The sequence below is a fragment of the Fringilla coelebs genome (genome assembly GCF_963513975.1).
Source record: "Fringilla coelebs genome assembly, chromosome: 2".
In the NCBI taxonomy this organism is placed as follows: domain Eukaryota; kingdom Metazoa; phylum Chordata; class Aves; order Passeriformes; family Fringillidae; genus Fringilla; species Fringilla coelebs.
Window position 1 is genome coordinate 52,438,702 of NC_140029.1, and position 26,192 is coordinate 52,464,893.

The window sequence follows — 26,192 nt, forward strand, 5'->3', positions numbered from 1 at the left end:
TGTTCTGATGTTTTCCAAAAAAACCTTTAACCAGTTTCTTTTGACCTGACAAATCCAAATAATGAGATCAAGTTCAGGCTATCAAAATTTTCCAAGAGTGAGGAAGCCCCACAGTCAAGGGTGTAATAGGTGCTAAGGACACATTTATTATTGTTCCAGGAAACAACCAGAGAAACTTCTTGATGAAAGGCCAGGATCTGAGATTTCAGGAGAATTTAAATTTTGACATCTGTTTTAACAGATGTCAAAGCTATGTCAAGGATTTTTGCTGTCTTTGAAAATTTTTATTGGCCTAAAAGCAGAAGAAGATCCACTGCATCATTCTCAGCATCAGGTGTTTGTATTAGTTTGCATTTCATAAGCAATTGTTTAACGTAGTAAATTAATCTAATTAAAATCCTTTGGGGAAAAAAAATAATTCCTCTTTATTGCTTTTTACAGTTAATTGAGCATGATCTGTTATACCAAAATATGAGGAGAAATTTAGAGTGCCCTTGCACTGCAGCAGTAATTTAGTGGAATGGGAATTCATTTCATGTCCTTCCCTGTGAAGACATTTGTGTATCAGATCTACCTAAACACTGCATAACTGGATTAAAAGTTCCAAAAATTCTGGCAGAATAGAAGTCAGACCATCAGCAAAACTGACAATGGACTTAACATAAGGAAGAGGCTCTACAGTATGAAGACTTTTAACTATAATTCTATGAGAAAAGGATTTTAATGAGATGGAATATGATTCTGCAAGAGGGAATCCCAAAGCAGATATTTCAGGAGTAGTAGGCAGATTTTTCCATAAGCCTACACATTCTTTGATCCACATGCTAAGGCTAGTTAGAGGACAGTTATAAGCCCTTACTCAGATTTAGCTGACTTGCCAACAACAGTTACACTGATTTTAGAGATTGTTCCTTATGTTCCTTGTTCCTTATATTCTGCATCAGTAAAAATGGTGAGTGGCTTTTTTGAGGTCTTTGCTTTCCCAATACCTCCTGAAAAAGATACTTTATATTTCCTTTACCTTCAGGGAAAGAAGCAATGGTAATAGGTACAAAGACAAAAGCATTTCTTTTGCCTTACATCATGATTCACCTCAAGGCTAGAAGAGCCAAGAGGGAACTAATAAAACCAGAATGTAAGGATGAAGTCAGAGGAAGAAATGATAGCTATTTAGGCTGCCTCTGACCTTTTAAATATAGTTTTAGAACCCGGCCCTAAATTTATCCCCATAGAAATGATATGTAAAATTTATATGCAGACTTTTTGAGGGTTGTACTTAGTGTACACTTAGTTTTGTCTCTGGTGAGGTCACTATTTTTTAATTGATGTAATCTGTTGTTGTGTGTATGTATTCATGCCTTGTTACTGGCCTAGACCTTTTTCCTTCCCTTATGAGTTTTTTTTTTAATTTATGTATTTTTTCAAATTCCTACTGTTCACATTAAACAAATGGTTCCTGTTTTCTCTCTGTTAACCTGTTGGCTCTACTTCATGAGCCTTAGAGAAGCTTCTATTGAACTGCTGTAAAACACAAAATAATACACAGTTCAGAATAGATACATCATTAGCACAAGCTTGCTAGGAAACAAACACATGCAAGATATTAGCACATCTGTTATGGTTCACAGTCCTTTGGAAATGCTTTTGTTTGACCAGTTCCTATGTTTGAATATTTTTTTCTGTTTACTTGCTGTCTTGTTGAGGTGTGACTAACCAGGATAAATTAATGTGCTGCAGTGCTGACAGTAGCCCACTGCTTTCCTTGTCTGCTTGCAGCTACCTACTAGTTACAAAAACAGCTTCTCAATATCTTAAATTAGACTGTGAAACACAATATGCAAAAACATAGTATCAAATTAAAAAAGGCAGCTTTTTACAGAGGCACTTCTTACAAAGCTACAGGTATACCTGTCATTTAGAGCACTAGATGTTAGACCCTGATTTCATTTTCAGGGAATCCTCCTTGCCTTTTTAATGAGAAAAGCAAACATTACTGCATCCAGCCCTGTTTAATACATTTATCAATGACCTGGAAGAGAGGATCAGGTGCAGTCTCTTGCCAATCTGCAGATGGCACAGGGTTGGACATGAATGTTGATCTGCTGGAGGATAGGAAGACACTACAGAGGGATCTAGACAGGCTGGATCAATTTACTGAGGCCAATTGCATGACATTCAATGAGGCAAAGTGCTGTGTCCTGCAATTTGGCCACAAGAACCCTCTGCAGGACCTGGGGAAGAGTGGCTGGAAAGCTGCCCAGCAGAAAAGGGAGTGGGAGGGCTGATGGAGAGCTGCTGAACATGAGCCAGTGTGCCCAGGTGGACAAGAAGGCCAATGGAATGCTGGCCTGCATCAGCAATGGTGTGGCCAGCAGGACTTAGCAGAGCACATTTGAGGTGTTGATGCTGCACCTCAAGTTATGTGCTCAGTTCTGGGACCCTCCACAAAAGATGAATATTGTGACGCTGGTGTGTGTCCAGAGAAGGGTAACAAAGGTGATGAAGGGCGTGGAGCACAAGCCTTAAAAGCAGCTGAGGGAGCTGGTGCTGTTAGGCCTGGGAAAAAAGAGGCTCCCAGGAGAAATAGCCCCAAATTGTACCAGCAGAGATTTAGATTGGATAGCAGGGAAAATCATCTTCCAGCAAGAGTACACCTTCTTTGCTCCGGCACTTCCTCCCTTCGTTTTTGTCACCTGGGATCCTCAAAGTCTGATCTCACTAATAAAGACTGAGGGAAAGAAAGCATTCAGGACTTTCACCTTTTCCACAAAAAAGATTTGCATGTTAGGTATACAGTCTTGATATCAATGAGAAAATATACAAATATATCAGAAGAAACAGATGCTGGGCCTTAAAGTACAGTATTTCCAGTAGATTAGAAATCCCCTACCAGCAATGTGAAAAAATCCAAAGTTCAAAACCTATATCTAGAGAATAGCTGTGCATAAATTATATTAACCTATGAAAATGGAGAGATTTTGGGCTCAGAATATTCCTAACAGTGTCTCTTTTATTTGCTGAGACAAATGATTAAAACACCTAGAGGGACTGAGCTAGGAGCAAAATATATGCATACTTACAGTCACAGTTTTGACTGAGGCATTGAAAAAAGTATTTCTTAACATATTTGCAAAAATCTTAATAAAAGCTGCAGACCATTCCAAGAGATCTGTGCTATTAGGAAACAAAGCATGATTTCACATGCTCTAAAATTCTCTGTAACACATATGAATCAATATTTGGGTGTTTCCCAGATAAATTAGACAGAGAATAAATTCTCCTAGTGGGCTTCACAGACCTAAGCCTTTTTTTCTCCCATAGATATTCCTATGAAATACCTGTTTGTTTCAGCACTGCTTTGAATTTATATTTTTATGGTATAGATAGTGTAGAAATAAATAATTATTATTAAAAGTTTTGTGGACTGCATGTACACAAAAACACACACACACACACACACACACACACACACACACACACACACACAAATAAACACGTAGTATTTTCCAGCCGAACTGGAAATGCTACTATTATCTGAATCTCTTTAAATTGTCTTAACTATCTTTCGCTCTGGATTTTATCTTTTTGTGGCTTTATTTTGTAAGTTACACTGCTTCAAACAAGCAGTGTAGGTTTTAAATGTGGATTTGACACACAGGATCTTGAAGATCTCTAACATGGGGCTCACACCTGAGCTGAAAATAAAAGTGGACTTGATGAACACAAGTGACAATAAAAATACTTGTACTTGCTAATTTCAATGAGGACACAAGTAATAGAGATTCAGCTTCAAATAGAACACATGCAAGTACACATGATTCTCCTCTGGCTCTGTCCTCATCATGAGTAAAGTATTAAGTTTACTAATCAGTTATCTAAGAATTGTGATATTGTACTGCTGGCTCCGCATTATCTATGGGCAAAAAAGTTTTTTATCAACCATTCCCAAATTATTTTTATTTAAAACTATCATTCATATGAGCATATTTTTAGATATATTGTAATCTACTAGGAAAAAACCCAAAAAAGCTCATATGCACTTTTCAAGTGCTGTGGAAAGAATCAAAAATGTTTAGCATTTAATCTGAAGGATAAAAGGCTTAGAGAATGGAAAAAAATCCATGAAAATCTAAATACCCTGGATATCTCATGGCTACATAAACAGCAGACACCTAATTGCCATCTTTACCTATATAGCTAAAAGAGGTCTGCTATAAAAATTACATGTAATCAATATGAATGCAGCTATAAACAGAACCACACATGGCACCCTGCAATTTAATTCTGTCCCTACTACTGCTGGGTTCCACTTTTATATTTATAGTATGCATAATGAATGACTACATTTTAGAGCTGATCCAAAGGGGAAAGAAATCTCTTTCTTTTTTTGACACATTCAAAATCAACTACTTGTTTTTCTTATAGCCAAGTTAAAATATGTTTGTGTTGCGGATGAGCTGAGGAAGAATTGAGTTTGGTTTGTGTAGCAAAGAAGCTATGTGAAGGAGAATATTTTATTAAATAAAAAAATAAATATATATAACTTATAATCAAAAAGTCAAATAAAGAAAATAATAAACAAAATTGCACCAGGAGCAAATGCAAGATATTTAGCAAATGAATATATATTTCTTCCAGATGTAGAGGTATTTGTCTGCCAATCACTTTTAAAATCTGCCTTCTGTCTTACTTTAACAATAACTTTCAAAGAGTTTACTGTTTAAATATAAGATACATAATTTAATGGATAATATGTGTTGAAAAATAATTTTCCAGGTATTTGTGATTTTGGTTAGCTTATGCAACTCAACCTTAATTAATTTTGCTTGAACAATTGAGTCCTGAAGCATCTATTGGGGACTGAGTCCTAAAGTATCTATTGGTGATTTATTTTCTTTCTTGTACCATTGTGATGGGTGAATTCATCCTCTGCATCCAGATTTCTGTTCTTCTTTAGTGAAAAAAATCAAATTAACAATTCTATGCAGCTCAATAAGAATTTCAAATACAACTCAATGACTTTTTTACTATGTAAAATAAAATTTTAAAGTAAGTAGACATAGATAGTAACACGAATGTTCTTAATAACTAAGTCCAAAGATTTCTCTATTTTTATAGCAAATGCATAACAACAGTGTAACACTGTTAAGATGGGCTGTGACCAGCAGCTCGAAGGAAGTAAGCAGGTCTCTGCTCCTGTGAGACTCTACCTTGAGTGTTACACCCAGCCCATGAGTCCTCAGTGCAGGAAAGGCCTCTTGGACCTCTTGGAGTGTGTCTAGAGGAGAACCACAGGAATGATCAGAGGAACACCTCTCCCATAAGGAGAGGCTGAGACAGTTGGGATTGTTCAGCCTGGAAAAGAGAAGGTTTCAGGGAGATCTCATTGCAGCCTTTCAATATATAAATGGTGCCTGTAAGAAAAACAGGGACAGACTATTTTAGCAGGGCCTGTAGTGACAGGCCAAGGGAAAATGGTTTTAAACTAAAAGAGCATAGAATCAGATTAGGTGCAAGGAAAGAGTTTTTTAAAATTGAAGAAGAAAAACACTGGAACAGTTTTCCCAGAAAGGTGGTAGATGCCCCATCCCTGGAAACATTCAGGGTGGACAGGGCTTTTGAGCAACCTGATCTAGCTGAAGATGTCCCTATTCACTGCAGGGGAGTAGGACTAGATGATTTTTAAACGTCTCTTAAAACCCAGACCTGTCACTAATTCTATGATGCTATTGTTACTACTTACTGAAAATAACAGGTTTAGAATGAATGTGTTACTTTTATTGAAATTAGTTGCCAAAATCTTTGCTAGCAGGAAAACCCTAAAGAAGTGAAGAATTTGTAAATATGCAAGAATCTTTTCCTGCATGTTTAAGAGGGTGGAGAGCATGCCAAACTGAGAGAAAAGATTCTTTTGCTTTGCAGTCTGTGTCAATGATCATACCCAAGGTCTTTGAATGGGTCTTTGAATGCATCAAGTGTGCACAGAAGACCAAACCAAGACAATAACACCAGATCTACCTCTATGTGTTGTGGTATTGTCTCCATATGGGCTACAACTCTGAAAGCTGAGATCTGTCCTTTCAAGAGTCTGAATGTGGCAGATACGCTCACGTCATTTTCTATCCATACAGAAACACGTCACATAGAGACTGAACTGCCCATGTTGCCATGGATCCTGGGGTCACCTTGGAAAAGCATATGTTTTTCTGTGTTGTTGGAAACTGCTAAATATTCTTCTGCTCAGACTCTATAGCATCCTTTTCTATGCCTCATCTACTGCCCTGATATAGCTGCCATTATAACAGCGCTAGCTAGTACTTTGTATTCACAACATTTTTATTATTCAATAACCTTTCTTTTCTATTGAGAGATTGCCTGCTGTCCTTGTATTTGACCTTTAAAGTGAAGTAATTCTACCCAGCAGACTCTTATTTCAATATTTGTAAAACATTGTCCTCTCTTGGAAAATGATCCATAGAATCATAGAAAGGTTTGGGTTGGAAGGGACACCTTAATGGCCACCTAGTTTCAACCCTTCTGCCGTGTCTGGAAAACTTTCAACTAGACCAGGTTGCTCAAAGCCCCAGCCAATGTGGCCTGGAACACTCATAGAAATGGGGCATCCACAACTTTTCTAGGCAACCTTTTGCAGTGTCTCACAACCTTCACAGTAAAGAAATTTCATAAAATCTTTCTAACAGAACCACCTCCACTGCTGCTGAAGGATGGTTTATTCAAATTCACAGTTCCTAAGCTCTAATTTTCTCTGCTATTGATTTGCTCCACAACCTCACACTTTTCCGCGATTTAATTGGCTCAGTTTACTTTAGATTGATATTATCTAATTCAGTGTGATTTTTCTGAAGGCTTAGTAGAGTATTGTTCATGATATGAAAAGAAAAATGTTATATGAATGCAAATTATCCTGTTTAGATGCTTTGCATCAGCCTGCTGCTCGTTAATGTTGCCTATAAGCAAGAATGAATGACATAAACTGTATTTGACAAAAATGTCTTCATGAATTTCTAGAAGTAGTGCTATGAATATACTAAAAATAATGACACTGTCATTGTATTCAGGCTGACAGGCTTGCTAAGAGGCAAGGAATGTTAACTTAGGCTTAGATTTGTTAAAATATTGTATTCTACACAGGGCTTCCTATGTTTGGCTGCTTTGTTGTGCCAGCAGGATGAGCATCTGACAATCTGCAGCAGGTAAAGCCTGTGACCTCAAATATATTGACCTGCACATGCTAATGTTTATTTGGCTACTGGAATCAAGCTCATTTATGCCAAGTTGGTTCAGAGGACTTACACTATATAACACAATGCGTCTATCCAGAACTGTCTACATTCATCTGTCTAAGCTTTAATCATTCACGAGTCTTTCAGACTGTAGGGAATCCTTTTTTTATATTTTTTTCAAGTCTCCAGTTTATAGTGTTTATTTTCTTGCATTAAAAGGATAATATATTTCATATTATGCAGTTTAATTAATTTTAGACAATATAGGCTTCTGAAGAGATTTTACCTAACCAGATTTTTTAATCTGCTTTGATATTTTAAAAAGCACTTTTTTCTTTAATTAAAAAAAATAGTACTTAATTGGCTCATAAACAGCAAAACCAAAACCAACTCCTTTTTAAAAAAAGATTTTATATTCAAATTGCTTACATTTTGCTTCTGCTTTCAAAGACACAGAGAGACAAAAAAGGAAGAGAAAAGGCAATGGTTCATTCTCCTCAGAAGCTCTAATTGAAGCTCTAATTGAATATAAAATGTTCTTTGCAACAAGTTTAATACATATTTGTAAAAAATGTACATATGTTTTAGGTACTGCAATAGAACTATATATTCTGAGCACTTCACCATGATCAATCATTTCTTTACTAATTCCTACTGAGAAATTGGCTGGGAAGCATAAACTTCTTAATTGTGTTTTGGCACATTTATTCTACAATTTTTTAGTATTTTGAGATAGAATAATTTCCTCACTGTATCATCTGAACTCTGCTTATGGTTAAATAATCCTTTCTTTTTTCTAAAACTTTAGCATAGTTTTTGACATTTCCTTATCTATTTCCCTAGGATCCATTTTATGAATGCTAAGAATTCCACTTGTGTCAGAAACAATCTAATTAGATTAAGCTGCAGCTTCAGCATTTACCCATGAAAGATCTTCACTATAAAAGATATGTTTATATTGTATTTCTTCTTTGATAGCACCACTCCTTCTTTGTGGGTTTTTGCAAAACAGTTTTTTTCTTAGAGATATTATCTGTGGCCATTTAGGTTTGTTTTTGCTGTGAGATCTCTTTCTGTTCTGTTTTCTTTTTCTTCTGGATGTATGATGAAGATTTGATATAATTTTTATCTTAGAAAAAACAAAATACTTTCTCTAACTTTAAACCAGATTCTTAACAGCCTTTCCCTCAGTTTGGAGTCTCAAATTACTACTATAACACTGTTTACTGAGATTGTAAACACCTTCCAAAGATCTCTTACTATTCTAAAGGCTTCTTTTAATTCTCTTTTTTGAGTTTCTTACAGAAGACTTATGAAATACAGACCCCACCTTTTTTAAAGATTTAAATTTCCTTAATTGTGTTTTAATTTCTTTTGCACTCTTAGCAGCCATGAATCCCTTATTTAAAACTTTTTTTTTTCCTAATGATTCACTTCTTATTCTCTCTCTGCTGCTCTGATACTTTTTAGTGCCAAATTTTGCTCTAATTTACAAATTATAATTATATTAAATCCTTAATATGATGATGAAATGAGAATTTTTTTTTCCTTTCCTCAGTTAACAACATGAAATTCACTTTAAATAGACTAGGATGATCACAGGTTGTTTTTTTGGTTTGAACAGTCTATTATGTTCAGGTTATTTTAACATTTTTCTTCTCTACAACATTTTTAAACTTCATCAGAATAGACAACATGCATTTTTTAATAATATATATTTAAAGCTATACCATAATCCAAAAATATGACTAGCAAGTGCAGTAATATACATTAAAAAATTTAAACATGAGATTTATCAGAATCACTGAAATAGAAGAGCTTTAATGTGGTTTTTTTTCAAGTCTGATCAAAGATGATTGACCATTATTTATTGGTCTGCAGTTTTGGGTGTGATAGAGAACAGAAAAAAGCTGATCAAAGAAGAGTGCAAGAAAAATGAAACTGTGGAGAGAAAGGGCTAAATTGAATGCACTGATCAAAATTAGACAATGATGAAAATCACGACAAGAGTAAAATAATTTCATATGAAAGTTTCTTTTAAATGATGAGAAATGCTTCAGTTTAGACCTTAACAAGGGATAAAATTCCTTTCTACAATTTGCACTACAGTTCTTAATGGTATATTCTCCTGCTGCCCTGTATACAGGGCTCCCACTGATATTAATAAATGCTCTTTTCATAGAACTATTCAGAATATGAATAGAAATCAAGAAGATAAAAATTTTGCTGTACAGAAGGGTTTCCTGATGTTCAGAGGAAACCTTCTGTGTTTCAGTTTCTGCCTCTGGTCCTTTCACTGGGCACTGCTGAAAAAACCCAGGCTCCATCCTGTTTACACTGCCCCTGCTTCAGATATTTAAATTCATTTAAATCTTTTAAGATCTCTTTCCCCCCAGCCTTCTTCTTTTTGCCAGGGTGAGCAATCACGGCTTAAAAATATCATTTTAAAATATCCAATTAAGGAGCGTTATTAAAGAATTTATAGACCATTAGGCAAATGATTTCTTTGATGTATTTAATTTGAAACTAATGTTGGTCTCAATTCAAAAAATGTATGATATGTTAGTTAACAAAAGAATTGCATTTATGCATGTGTGGTGTATATACATTTAGATCTGAATTAATTTATAGAATTACTATTAAAAAATAGCTCAATTTTAAAAGGAAAAATAAGTGCAATATTGGATTAATTACTTTTAAGGTATTTCAATCTTCATGATCCCTAGCATTTCATATATGATACAAAATACTCAGTAATAACAGCGAAATGGATTTTCAAATATGTATACACAATTTCTTTCAAAGAGCAGATAATTTAAAAATAGTAACATTGCATGTTTGGTAGACAAAGAAGGGGAAAGGAAATACTGAATTTTTAAAATTCAGGCTACCTTAATCTAAACAGACTTGGAGTCTAAAATAGGTGAGAAAGATGGGTTTTTGTTGTTTGGGGGTTTTTCATCCAAACTAAGATAAAAACAATAGCAAAACAGATATTATAGAGAATCCAAATGAATTTCTGCTCTGAGAAAGCAAATAGCTTATTCCAAAGCATAGCAATTAGTGAAAAGCCTTCAACTTCTCATCTAACTTCAGACACAGGCAGTCTGCTTGTCTCTTTGACGTATTGATACAAGGATTTATATATAATCAATACAGAGTAGCAGGAATTTTTAGGCTGTGGTTTATCTCACCTTAAGTAGATATCTTAATTCAGAAGAATCACACAATGCAACTGTATGTTTTCTGTCATTAACTATAAGCAAAAGCTGAGAACAACTAGCTATGATGCAGACTTCTCCCTTTAATTGGATAAACCCCACTCTCACTTCAGCAGGTCTTGGGTCTGGAAGCAAAAACATGGGGTTTTTATAATTGCTTAATGAAATGTATCAATATGCCAAATTAATCCAAAATAATGTGAGAGGGGAAGCAATGCCTATTAACCTGAACAGCAGTAATTCCATTCACTGTAGGACTGATTCTGCTAATTGCCCACTAAGACAAATTGATTTGGGGGTATTGAGCTGACCAGCTTGTATTTAAGTTGACTGAAGTCCTTGGTGCAATAAACTTTCAGTGCAAAACAACAATAAAAGCACTTATTTATTATCCTCAAGTTTCTGAATACAGTTACTTTCAAATGATTCAATAGTTAAGCAAACATACACACTCCCCTTCCCATGCACCCCCTTCCACACACACCCAGGCACACACAGAGATCAGCATAGCAGATCATTAACACCTTCAAAAAGACTGAAAATGCTAAATACGTCTCTTCCTGTGCAAAATATCTGGCACAATCATTCAAATATCTGGTATAAAAATTCTGTTTAATATCTACATCACATTTAAAATACAGCTTTTTATTTAATTTTATCTGCAGAATATTTTCATTTAATTTATTTAAAATTACTTAATTCTCACATGCTATATTCTATGAATATTTTCTTCTAAAAATAGAAAAAAATATATATTTTCAGAATAAAACATTGGTTTATACAATTTTAAACCATAATGATACCGAAGAATTTATTTGTCCCTCACTAAGATGGAATAGGTATTTTAATCAAAGATCATTTACCATGAAATACTTTACATTTTTAAGATGGTTTCAATAAATTTTGATCCTCATTGCTTATTCATGGTAAACAGTATTTTTTCAGTGAATGGAAAATGTGTGTGGTATATCTACATTAGTTAAAACACCAATTAGTACTAATGGCCAGGCTGAACTACAGGAAATAATGTCCTGAATGATATATTGCATTCTTCTTGATCACTTCATGAAATTCTAACATGATAAAGCGTTGAAATACAGAGATTTTCTCTTTGATCGTGTCTCATGTTGAAACCCATCCCATGTATTTTATAATTCTTATCGATTTTAAAATTTGATATCTTCTGCTTAGTTTTCATTAAGCTTTCTGTTACAGTAGTGAAAATCACAGATAAATGCAATTTTGTACAACTTTGAAATTACACCAACAGCTGAGAGAAAACTTGCTCCTATACTTCTTCTATGTTCAAACTTTGTTTCTCTACCATCAAGAGTCATTTGTTGCTGTTCAAAGCCCCATCCAACCTGACCTTGAACACTTTCAGGGATGGTATATCACAACTTCTCTGGGCATCCTGTTCCATTGTTCCAGCACCCCCACAGTAAAAAATTTATTCCTTTTATCTAATATATGTCATAAATAATAAATCTAGGCATATAAACTTTGAGGAAATATTTGAAACTATTTTGATTTTAAACACATTTTATATTAACAACAACTTAGAGAGTACTAAAATATGTTTTTGGGCATTTGAGCTTGACCCTTTATGAACAAGTGCATGAAATTTAAAATTAAAACCAGTAAAATTAAAACTTCTTGCAATTTCCTTTTTCCTCTGATATTTAAAAATGCAAATGTCAAATCCGTGCTTCATAAAAATCTCTCAGACACTCTCAGAAAAAGTTTTAATTTCAGACTAAAATACGGTTTATGTAGAACATTAGTGCTAGTGAAGGTTTTTCAGGAGATGGGGGAACACCTTCTCACTGGATTTGTCTGGACAATATGTTTTATCCAAATTGTTAAATTCATTCCAGGTGTGATATATTCATCATTCTTACTGCACCAGGCCTCAAGATTCTGTGAAAAGCATCCTGTGGACCTTGAACATAGCTCATGTGAAACAGATGAGAGGCGATGGAGAAGTTGAGGGAGAGAATAAAGAGCATATGGCCCAGTACAGGCACCAGAAAGTACTTTTTCATGTGATCCACAGCCTGAACAATTGTCTAGCACCATTTAAAGGCTGTGTTTGACAACCAGGCCTGAAGCAGATCTTCAAAAATATCTTGTAGATTAAAATCCATTTTAAAAAATTACTCTGGCCAGTCACCTTCTTGCTGCTGATAATTCACCCTCCATGCCAGCTGATGAGGCCTAATAATGCTTCTGCAAAAGTATTGTGAAAAAGGTAGGCACATTTTCACAGATGCAGGGGAAAATCCCCTTGGATGATGATTCCTCAGGGAAGTGGAGCAAGTTATGTACCCTTATCTACTGTGCAATATCTAAGCTGGTGAGTTCACCATCTGTCAGCATGACTTTAGAAAACAAATGTTTGATCCTCAAAAAATTATTTCATGTATCTTGTCTACCTGCTTCTTTTCAGCCAATGAATAGGCTATGTTCCATGAGCAAAATGTTTATGGTCACATGTTTCTTTAAACTGTGATAACTCTCTATTTTTTCTAAACCAGACACTGTCCATTCATAATATTCAGATGTCCATGGTAAGGGTGTAATTAAGTTTCATGTTCACTGAGTCAAAAAATATCATTCTCGTTATCTTTTTATTAAATTACTGACATGTAACATCAGTCTTATTTCTGAAAAAAAACCCCCAAAAACCTTAATTTGCTGTTTGCCAAGTATCATCTATGTGATACAAATGCTACTTGATCAATCACACCCACACATTGCCATATGATACTGCTAGTAATGCCTTCACAACCTTTTCTTCATCGTTAGGTATTTTGGCAAAGTGAATGATTAGAACATAAGCAAGGGCATTTGTTCAAGATGTTCCAGAAAGAACTGCAGTCTGTTCTCTTCTTCGCTGCCCATGTTAGCACTGTGCTGTAAAAAAAGAAAGATTACTAGGAAGAGTGTTACTTTTAGTCTAAATTTGTAAATGATATTTGGAATACCCTGTTAAATGACAAGACGCTATTTTAAAATATGGTATCTTAAGGGGGAAAGTCAACTCTAAAGAGGTTTTGATATGGTTGTTTCCACGGGAAAAAAAATAAATTGGAGTCATCTAAGGTCTTTAGCCATACCATTTTGAAGACTGATTCACAACACAGTTCCTTCATATAGGAAGAACAGAGGACAATAAATGCAACTCATTTCAAAATGGAGTTTCTGGTTGGGATTACTGGATATCATTTCTTGTAAAGTTAAGGGGCTGCAGTTAGCTCTCCAATAACTTCCTTCCCTGAAATTCTTCTACATTTGCTCCTTTGTCCAGAGTCCCCATTTATTAGTGATGGTGTACTCCATCTATTCCATTGGAATATTGGAATATTCAACTAGAGTGTGTGTCTCATACTTTCTAGTTAAAATTGGCTGGAACTGAATCAGTATTTACAGTTGCTTATATACAATATTCTTATTTTGACAAGTTTTCTTTAGACAATGTTTAAGCAGCAGTAGCAAATAGGAAGTACAGCTTGCAGCAGGGAAAGACACTCTTCTGCTTTCTCAAGTTTCCTGTAGTTAAATACATGCCAAAAGGCATTTCATAGTACTACTACTGTCTTGTAGGAATACTGATCTAATCCTACCTTTGATAAGATTACTAATGGGTTACTTTCCCATGAGGCAGAAAATTTTTCTTTTAATAATACGTTTTCAATAAGGTGGAAACATAAACTTGTGCACCAGATATGTGGAATGTACTCCTACTTTTTAATAAGTTTCTCAACCTAATTTAGAATATATTCACTCCATGTAACTTAAAAATAAGAATTCTATGCATCTTCTTTCTATTGATGTATTTTTTTTCTACCATGCTGTTAATTTGTAATATTAAACTAATTTTTACCAATAGAAATATTTTTCCACAACACCTATGGAAAATACCTATGTTTACTCAATATTGCGGTTATCAGCACATTGTTTCTGTCAACATGGTCTTAAATATATCTGTCAGCTAGACAGCTGAGGTTAGCAACAGTGAATGGGAATAACTTCTGAACCATTTCAGTAGATTTCCCAGGAAGGGCTTGCTTTCTGCCACTGCAAATTTTCCCAGAGATATTGTCTAGTTAATAGTTGCATAAAAAGAGTATTTTTGCACAAACCTTGGGGCAAGTTCTGTCTCAGATTTACTAGTGAATGCAAAGAGGGTAGAATTGCTGCTTCAAACCTCTCTGTGCACTTTCTGTACCAAGAGGGGGATGACTCCAGAAATAAGTTTTTGATTTCTCTTCAGAACACACTGTTCTGGGACTTCTGGGACTGATAGCATCTAAAGACTAAGAGGCTCTCTAGCCTGCTGAAGTGTGCTCAGCAAAAAAACCTTGTTCCATCAGCACATTTGAACACAACTACAATTGAGTCAACTCCAATGCTAGCAGGGCAATACTCTACCCCAGTAGTAACATGCCACCATTAGAAGACTCTGTAAAAATATCTGTGTACCAAGTAATAGGAAGGAAAATATAATTGGGAAGAACTGCACATTGTTCTGGAAAAAAACCTCCTGAAACAGTCTTACAGGCATCATCTGCTGGTATAAGTTTAACTTTTTTTTTTTTTAATTTTTTATAAGATAAAATATATTATTGCACCTTTATGTTTTCTTAATATAATTGTACAAATGGCCTTTTTAAGTACATCTGCTATAGCACACTGTGAAAGTGATTAGCTATAAATAGAAATTCAAAGGTTTATAACTATTTAGAGTAAAGTAAGTCTAAGGTGATATAAGAAGAAAACAGCAGTTTTCTTCAGCTGGTGAAAAAAACCTGAGGAAATTGGACAGTGCAGGAGTATTATTTCACTTCCTGAAAAACTGAGTAGGTTTGCTATGGCCAATGGTTTTCTTTAGGAAGGAAGATGTTCCCTTTGAAAAAAACTTCAAATTGACTTTACATTAATGTTCTGACACTTAATTTCACCAATCATGAACAGAAATTCTCATCACTTGATATGGAAATCATGATGGTAATGGAGACAAGGATGTCTAGGCCATGCATCAGGAACATAAAAAAGCACTAGAATGCAGGTAAGACTGAGCTCCTGTACTAGTGAGAAGCAAATGCCACAAAAATATTTTCCTTTAAGAGTCTTCAGGATTAACAGTGGATCAAATTTTTTCATGTGAAGTATTTATGGAAATAATTAACCTTTAAAATAACATTGTTTTCAAAAATCTGTTTACAGTATCTCTTATAACGATACACAGTTATTATGAATAGAAAAATAAAAGCTTTTTTTTTCAAACTGTTGTGCACTCTAAAACAATCTAAAATAAAAATAGAATTTTTTCATGCTGGAAATTATGTTAATTACAAAAATGCCTTGTAGCATACTTGGCACTGTTGTCTCTTGATTAGCATAGTTTTTTATTCATCTAACAAGGTTAACACTGACTATTTTTCAACTTTAATTAATGGTGTCTTTGTACTTATGCAGCATCCATGAGGAATTTCTTGGGTTTTATTTTGTACTCGATCCTAAATGGCAGGTTCTGCATTCTGCCATCTGTCTAGCTTTCCTGTTTGATGCAGCTTCTGAGAGGTATTTTCAGAATTGAGGACTACCTGCATGAATGATGCTAAATGCATGCATTTTACTCCTTGGTTAATGCAAACCTATTTTTCCTTTACAGCACAAGAATAATAGGAAAATAATGATGGTGGATTCAACTCTTATAGTAATACAAAGAGGACTATTATCATCATTAGAAACCAAGCAAGTCATATTTATTGCACATGCAGTACAACCACTAATGCAAATTACCCTGTAAATTCAAAATGAATCTCTATCATAGGAGTAGATTGAATTTTTCTATTGATATTTTGCTTAAACCAGAAAATTAATTATTTTGACAGCCAACTCATGATTGCAACCTAACTTTCAACTACAGCTTAAACATGTCTGTTTATAAAACTGTGGTGCAGTACACAATACAAGATCAGGTCATACGCATTAAAAAGAAAAAAAGATCAAAGGACAGATTCATTCACATCTACAAGAACATACAGGTCAACTGTCTCCAGAAAACAAGGCTGCTGGCACAAATTTTCTATGTTTTCACCAGCAGAAGCAGCTGCTATCTTCATAGGATGCAATCTTGCTTACACCACCCTTCAGAACAATCCTCTGTGCCCCTGCCCAATACACTCTCTGCTCTATTCCTTGGTCTTCATATTTGCATTTCTACAGAGTCCTGCAAACTGACTCAAAGTTCAGGTAATAGATTTCTGAAATTTAGAAATGTTGTGTTAAGTTTATTTATTTTGTATTTCATCCTGTCTCAGCATACTGTAACTTTCTGAAGTGAAATATGTTGAGTATATCATCTGTAGTTTGCATGTTAGTTCTGCTTCACATTAAAATTCTCACAGACCCCTGTGATGCCTTACTGCAAAAATATATAGCTGCAAAGAGTGGTTGTGCAAAGTTAAAATTGCCAGAAAACTATGTAAACAATCTAACAATAGAGCCTGGAATTTCTGATTATAATTGCACCATGTAAGGTCAAAATATTATATTTAAAGTGTTTTCATATAATGAGTGTGGGGAAGAAAGAATAGAAAGAATCCAGATAGCCTTTTTTTTTTTTAAATAATTCCAGGGAAAAAAATAGTCTTAACTTGGAAGTATAGCATTAAATATTTTTATACAGCCTGAGTTCTCATTACCTAATAATATTATTTGTATAAATGAATTGGAAATAAACTAAGAAGAAGATTGAAGCTATAAAAGATGTGAGTTTTCTCTTACAGTTTAAATTTTTTTTTCTATTTCAGATTAAAAATATTAGGTAGCTAAATGGTCACCCATTATTTTTAAAAGTATCTGGACATAAAAAAAAATATTTAAATTTCTGCAGAACTTGGATGTCAGGTATTTCTCAAAACCTTTATTTCACTGCTTCCCCACAACCCTGATTCAATCCACTTAAACCCAGCTGTATTTCAGATGCTCAGTGAAACTGTCCACATAATGCATATAGTTTACAAATAATCTGCAGAAAAATCTGGATAAATTTAAAGATCTTTTTTTGTAAATGATATTTAAATTATTTGTACAAACACACTGATGGGATTTCTGCTGTCTTCTTGAGGCCACCTCCTCCAGAGACCTCTCCATTAAATCTGTCTCGTTTTGCTCTTCTGGTGATCCAAAGTCAGCACTGGGATTGTCCAACTGCATGGAATTACTGTACGCTGTAGCTGCACACTGAGGGCTTCTGTGAGCAGCATCACACGAGCCGTACTAATGTCACCCTGTTGGTATAAACTGAGCTGGCTCAGCTGGCTGACAGCTGGACCTTAAGGGACAAGATTGTGCACTGATTTTGTAGTACAAATTAGGTATTGAGAAGGAGGCTGGAGAATTTAAGTATTTCTGCCTCCAGCTGAAACACTAAATCTTGGTCTTTATCTGAAAAACCATGTGAATGAACCCATTCTGCATTCGTATGCCAAAAATGTAATACCCTAAGAACTTCCAAAAGAGCAACAATTCCAATCATTACTTTATAAAAATAATTCATGTCAAGAAGTCAGGAAGAAGGATGAAACATGCAAATATCCTACCCGGAGAATCATTCTATTTATTTACACAGGTTTCTTATTATATTCCCACGTAATGCATTGGACATGTGTGCTTGTGATGACACAAATATTGCAAAGCTTACCAGATAAACCATGTGTTCTCTTCAAATAGCAAAGCATTTATTTATGGCTGGATTTGCTAATTACATTTAGACTCAATATTCTTAAAGGTCTTTTCCACATCCTGCTCTATTGAGATATGTCACCAGACTATGCTAAGACAAATTTTTGGAACTGCTTATTAAAATTCTACAACCACAGAGAACCTGAGGAGGAAACACAGATCACTACAGTTACCTTGTGGCATGCCAATAATTTTTTTTAATCACAATGTTTTTCGTTTTAAATCCATGACATCACAGGCACTAATTAAACATCTTTTGGGCAGAAAGATCATCTTCTTCTCATTACACTGATGGGTAAGTGGAAATGCAAAGCAGTTAATTCAAAGTGAAAAAGCAATGAAGTCAATAGTAAAACTCACCAGTTTTGTTTACTACCCTAAATCCTTACAATCCCAAAATACAATAACAACTGTAAAAGCCTCATGGCTACCTAATTTTTCCGATACCTACATTGTAGGGTAAGGGATAAACAACCCCAAACAATGGTAATCCACAACAAAGCATTCTTGACAGCATTTTCAGGTTTTTCATAGCAAACTCTTGACCTGATAAAGTCATTCCATTGAAATAGTTTGGGGAGTACCTGAAAAGGCTGCGTATTGTTTGGATTTAAACTATCTTGATGCTTCAGGTATTCAGTAGCAATGCGAAAATTTAAAGTAAGATAGTGCTATGCATTGATTTGCATATATGACAGACATATTTCTACAACACAGAAGGCTGACCTAACACTTTACTACATATGGGTGAGGTGGCATCCTGTTCCCCATAGATTTTTCTGTTTATTTTTAACTGCTTTCCTACCATTTCCTAACATTAATGAGCTGAACTAGCTCAAACTGGAAAATGGCAGATAAGTGCCAGAGCTTTCAAACAAAAAGAAAAAATAGATGCAAAATGGTGATTCGTAAGTCCATTTGAAAATATGAGTTTCTTGTACTTTTCATAGATACATGGCAGTCTCTAGAATGATACTACTCCAATGTATTTTTTTTAAATTCTAAATGTTATGCATCCTTTTGGCCATTTTAGTAAATAGATTTTCTGATACATTCTTTCAAGCTGAAATTGGTTCTAGTCGATATAAGCACATTGGTAGGTAAAAGTAGACTATAAAAGATAACATTCAGAATGTATTTCCCTTGACTTCCCATTAAAGCAAGTGAAGAAAGCAGGCAGACGATCTTCAGATAACGTGCTATGTGAATTGAAAAGAATCTGTCCTTACTTGAAGCAACTGAGAGACTCACACAATGAAAACCAGTTCAGACAGATGAAAGGGTCACATATGATGTCAAATGTATACTTTTAATGTTTGAATGAAATAAGATTTCTCTAAGTACAATCATGTAAAATAAAGGTGAATTTGCAGAAGAAATTGAACTGGGAATATTTTATAAACACAATGTTTTCCAATTAAACTGAGGATTTAGGAAGGCAGCCTTGAAATTAAAAGGATTTAGGAACATACAAATACCAAGACTGGCAGTTCATTAGCTTTGACAGTCTCTTTATGACAAGATTTATTTTTAACTTCTGCTTGTAGTGGGTCTGAAGCCATTAGGAATGCTGCAATATTAAAAAAAAACCCGCAAAATAACATCCTCAAAAACCTTTGAGAAACCAGAGAAAATATGATTTATAGGGGTTAAGCAGTCCTTTAAAAGTTGTCTCTGGGAAAAGAGATAAAAAAACTCTAATGACTGTGGAGTATATTGCAAAACTGTAATGAACCATGCAAGGGGCAAGAGCCTGTAACAAAAATACTATGCTAGGTTCATCTGTTGAAAGCATTCCAGAATGATCAAAATTATGATTCACATGTTGTGGGAGAAAAAAAAAAAAAAAAAAGGAAGAAAACATAGGGGAAAAAAAATATTTTGAACAAATTTTCCCATTCCAAGATGGTATAATGTCTTTATTTTTTTTTGTTACTAAGACTATTTAATATCATATTAAGTGGCTTACAATAGAGAGTGAGAGCGTTCACACTAACCATACAATTTTGATGGCTCTCTTTTACTTTATACAGCAGATATGATTTAACACTCCTTCACAATTTAATCCCCCAAACTGAAAGAGTGTGGGAGATTTAACCTAACTGCCCAGTCCACCAGAATCCTTAATTATCTTTAAAAATGCTTTGCTATATCTCATTATCTGGACATGTCTCCCTATCTCCACTTTGAGCTCCTTGATCTTTCATCTACAGGATGAGATCCAATTTAGCCTAGCAAGGATATAGCCTTTCCAAACCACATATTTTACATTCTGTATTCTTACAAGTACATTTATACTGCAGGGAACAGTTTGGAAGATCCTAGTCTTTTTGTTTCTCAATCATGCTGCTGTGTAAAATAGCTCTTATTTTAATTTTTTCCCTGCTAAAATATAGGGTCTGTGCCTAAATTATTGTACTGCTAACTCATTATCATATATTCTGTAGTCTTACAGAGTATGCAGCAAAGTTTTCTCTTCTTCTGGGCGTATTTTACTATTTTTATGAGAAATGTTGAAGGTCTGAATTTAGTTGTAAAGGTCACTGATTCACAGATTGCAAAATTGTTAAGTCTAGTAACAGTAGGAAAAGTGTGCTGTTGCTGTGTGTGTAAATGTCATGTCAAGCTGCTGTTGGGATAAAAAGCATGAACATAACCAAAGATATCTGCATGGGTATAAAAGAAACTAATAAGAAGACATTTGTTGTGATTTCTGCCCTAAGGAACAAGAAGAAGTATGAAGCACTAATTTCAGAGGCTAGACAGCATCATCCTTGGGCCAGTGCTCTTCAACACCTTTTTAACAACCTGGACACGGGACTTGAAGGAATATTAAGTAAGTTTGCCAAAGACACCAAATTGGGAGGAGCTTTCAACTAACTCCCTTGAGGGCAGAAAGACCCTGAAGAGAGATCTTGACAAATAAGAGATCAGCAACCACCAACCATACGAAGGGCAAGTGCTGGATTCAGCACCTGGGACAGGGCAATCCCGGTGTGTGTGTACAGACTAGGGAGCAAGAGGCTGGAGAGAAGCACTACAGAAAGGGACCCAGGCTCCTGGCCAGTGGCAATCTGAATGTGCATCAGCAGTGCCCTGGCAGCCAGGAAGGCCAAGCCTGTCCTGGGCTGCATCAGGCACAGCATCACCAGCTGGGCAAGAGATTTTGATCTGCTGTTGTTGGTCAGAATTTGTAACTAGTGATATTCTCTAGCATATACTGGGTAAGGATATTGATCACAACAGACAAGTGCCTTTTCTCAACAGAAATTTGAACACACACCCTATAATCCTAAAAAAAATCTTCTCCTTAAAACAACACTGTCCTATGCCCAGTATTCTTTCTAGACCTTAAGGAGAATGAAGGCAAAACAAGGGGACATATTACAATGAAGCATTGTCAATTTTTCCAGTTCTTTAGCAGTATATTTGTACTTTCACTGTTCTTTTCTACAAAATCATGGTTTTGTATAGCATGTAATTTTCTAGCAAGACACATTTTTGCAACTGAGCCCATCAGTCTCTGTGAAAATATATTTTAAAAAGCACAAAACATATGAATAGGCAGTGACAAGTGAGAGAAAAAAAGACTGAGAAGCTGTGATACTAAAGTGAGACAAGAAGGAGGAGGTGCTCCAGTTGGCAGAGCAGAGAATGCCCTGCAGTCCCTGGAGGACATCCTAGTGATGCAGGCTGTCTCCCAGCAGTCCCTGGAGAACCGTGGAGGAACACATACCTACACTGCAGCCCTTGGAGGGCTCTATGCCACTGCAGGTAGATGTGCCTTGAATGCAGCTGCAGCTTGTGGAGGCAGGACCAGAAAGCCATCATTGACTTCTTCTTTAGTCCAAGAGTATGTGCAAACGTCAAACAGCTGCTAATTCTAATCTATTCTCTTTCCAGTTATTTCCATAGATAACTAAGAAGACAATGTAAGAATTAGAAGCCTAAATACTTTAGCTTCAGGCTCCCATTATCTCTGCCCCCCTTTAAAAATTAGTTTTATATTAAATAAAATTCAATAAAAAGTTCTCAAAGCTTGATGTTCAGGCTTCATAGAAAATTGGGAGTGCAAATAACTCTTGTCACTGTAATTTTTATTTTATAGAACTAAAAAAATAAAATTACTGTTTTCTAAGGACTTATGGAAATCAACTGGTAGAGGTGGTGAGAATGAAGAGTATAATTATTCTGCAAAGAGAATATCATTTAGGAACCTCAGCTGTGTACAAGTTTTTTACTAGGAACTCTAGACTTTTAAACAGGCTTAGGACACAATAGTTATCTGTGGGAATATTTTAGTATGTATAGTACATTCATCTTTAAATAGCTCTGTTTTATAGTTATGGCTTACATTTTAAATTTTATTTGAAAAGAAATATTTGTGATTCAGATCATTTACAATTCGGAAGCATTTCAGTTGTTGACAGTTTTTGCTGTCTCCTGAGGGCAGAGAAATAGTCTTTGTACCAAAACTGAAACAAACTGGTTGGAAAAAAATATTTTTCCTCATTCTTTTCTGTCTATTCTAACCGGCATAGAAGCAATACCACTGCTATGAGTCTGAGTTGCCCTACCACTCATGCATGGAAAACTTGTAGTGGCTGGCTAGTATTTTATTTGCACACATTTCTGATGCTGGTTGTTAACTGTTGTGCAGAAGGATCTGTAAACTATTTTCACAGGAGGACACTCCTGAATTGCTTCACTTGTCTCTGAACCAGAGAACTAAGCTGGCACTCAATTTCTGAGATCTTGCTGTGCTAGCCCCCAAACTCATTTCTTTAAAATAGATTTTACTTTATACCAAAGCACTTCATTACTTCATGTTGTAATCCATTGTTCTTAACATTCAGGGTATTGTTCTATAACCACAATAACATATTCCAATAAGCAAGCATAACATCTGTCTTAAGTAGTATACATCACTTGGCTTTGGTTCATGGATCATAACATCTACAAGGAATGTCATTTAAGATAAATAAATGGGGTGGGGTAACTGAACACAGGTTCAGGATTCTTTCTCAAATTAATTTCACTTTAAAATTTAGTTGTTACCATTTCAAGTGTGTCTTTACTAAAGCAACCAACTATTTATTACCTGTACCACAATAAAGAACAATAAACAGTAGCTTACCATCACACAACAAGTCTAACAAGAATAATGGTCTGAACCCTCAGTGTAGCACAGGGGGCCTGTAATAGAGCCAAGAGTCCTCCAGGCATCTTCTCAACCTGGAGAAAAGCAGACTCTGGGGTAATGTTACAGCAGCCCTCCAGTATCTGATGACAGCATAGTAGAAGGAGGGACATGAGCTACACAAGGGCACGGGGTGATAGTAAAAGTGTTGATGGCTTTAAAACCTGAAGAGTATACGTTTTGTTTGGATTTTGGGAAGAAATTCCTTGCCAGGAGGGTTGTGAGGCACTGGAACATGTTGTGGGGGACCCATTCCTGGAAGTGTTCAAGGCCAGCTTCCACGGGTCTTTGAGCTTAAGGCAGTCTAGTGGAAGGTGTCCATGCCAATGAAATGGGGGGTAGGTTTAGGTGAATTTTAAGGTCCCTTTCAACCCAAACCATTATTCTATGATAATATTCATACTGTGCAGTAGCAGTAAGTAGTTTAAGACAGAAATAACAGACAGTATTGATTCTGAGAAACCACCATCCAATGAGTTTTACTGTTTTGGTCTCACATATATGTTCAATTTAACATTATTATTTCTAGTAACAGTCTTGACACTAAAATACCATACATACAAGAGTTATTTAATTTTTAAGATTTCTGTCATGTGGGAATTTCTCTTTCTTTCTTTTCTCAACTTTGATGTAAATTTGCAAACCGTGAAGTAGTTATAGTAAATTACTCTTCCTTAAATATCATTTTGAAACATAAAAATGGATAAATAACAAAATTGTGTGAAGACAGAGCATTTAAAAGTGATTTAAAAGAAAGACTTAGAGCTCCATACTGAAAAATCAAAAATACAAAACTGAAATTATGGAATGGACAGTTTAAAGATATTTTCTTTGTATTTCTGCAATAGAGATTATGATCTAAATTCTTACACCTTCAGAAAATACATATTGAAAGTTGCTACTTTCAATTGATATTTTCTGAAGGTGTAAGAATTGATAATAAAATAAAAAATAGATTTGATAACAAAATCAGTAAGAATCGATAACAAAATCAAAAATACATTGGATAACAAAAAGACTTCCAAAATAAGCAAATTGATTTATGCACATGAAAATATAATCTAAATATTCATCATCTGGTACAAAGGATTACCCTCACACAGAAGCTTTATGGATATTTCTAGTCTCAAACAAAGATAGAATGATTTTTCAACTGACTAGAAAATCTTTAAAAGCAAATTTACCTTTGAAAAAAGGTAAATTAAAATCAGAAAATGATATGCACCCACACTTACCATATGCTTGTTACTAAATATTGGGTCTGTTTTGTGGGTGAGTACACTTCCTGTTCAAACACACAGGTACACCTCTTTCCTCTGCAAAAAAATGTGTGATTTTGGGTCTCAAAGAAGGGACTATCTTTTTTCTGTTCAACAGGTTTTGGCTTTCAAAGTCAAGGGGTATTCTTCCTAGATCTGAAGTTAACAAAATCAATTAAATATTTGGTAAAAACTGCCCTAACTACATCTTCATGTGAACCGTTTAGTCTAACTTAGATTGCTTACATACAATTTTTTTTCCCCAAGCATGATGGCAACTAAAGAATAATTACATCAATAACAGATCCTATTTTGCAGGAAGACATCCATGGTGTGTTTAGCACACACTTATGGCATGCATTTTTTACTAAAGGATTTTTTTTCAAGAAATCTCTCAACACTTAATTTTTCCAATTATTTAACTCTGGATTCATTAAAATATGAAAAAACACTCATTAAAACCAACACCTTGTTTTCCAAGTATCAGCTACCACAATTATATTGGGTTGTCTAGATAATACCAATCACTATAGGTAAAGTGCAGGTATAACCTTGAAAATAGATTTTATTTTATCAGTCTATATTTTTACAAATATCACTATTATACAAACATAGTTAAATTTAGTATAATAATAGTTTAATAGTTGTTTTTAGAGATTTTTATTGCTAATAAGATAAGAAATCTACTACGGAAATTTACCTAAACTCACTTGCTTTTCAAGAGGCTTGTGAGAAGTGGAATGTAGGCAGTAACAATGGTGAGAAACCCATTCCAAAATTACCAAGTGAATACCTTACCATGACTGGGCTTGATGAGCTGAGAGAATTCTTGAGTGATATTAGTAAAAAAATGGTTTGATCAAACATATTTCAACTGAAGAAAGAACCTGGTTGTTTGTTCATTTGTTGGATTTCTGGAGGTTGATATTGGAGGCATAATCACCACAAATACAGTGAAGTAAATATCTATTGATTCCTCAGACCTATAAAAATGTCCAATAGAGGCTTTGCTTGTAAGAGGTATGTAATAAATACACACTTAATTAAATTACAGACACAAACTTTTGAATGGACAAATCATAAATTTACCCTCTTGAAAATCAGGACATCAACCATAATAGATATTATATCAGCAATAAAAGAAATTGCAAGCTGGTTTTAATTAAAAGGTATTAGTGCAAATATGTCATGTATACTTTTTCAAGATCATATTGCAGTGCTTCTGCCAAGTATAAATACTATCAGAAAAGCTGAAAAGAAATACCTTTCATTGTACTTAGTTTAACTACAGCAGTTTTCACAGGAAGCACTTAAATAACCAGCAGTGTGTCCAAGTTCCTATCAGGCCATCTGGATTAGCACTTGCAAGTGTCTAAAATGTATGAACCAATTTAAAGTAATTTGGTGTGAAAAAATATTTTGAGCATATATGGTGCCCCGTCCATGATTTCTAGTTTGTAAAATAAGAAAATAGCCATTATTATAAATATGCAAATACAGCATATGCAACATC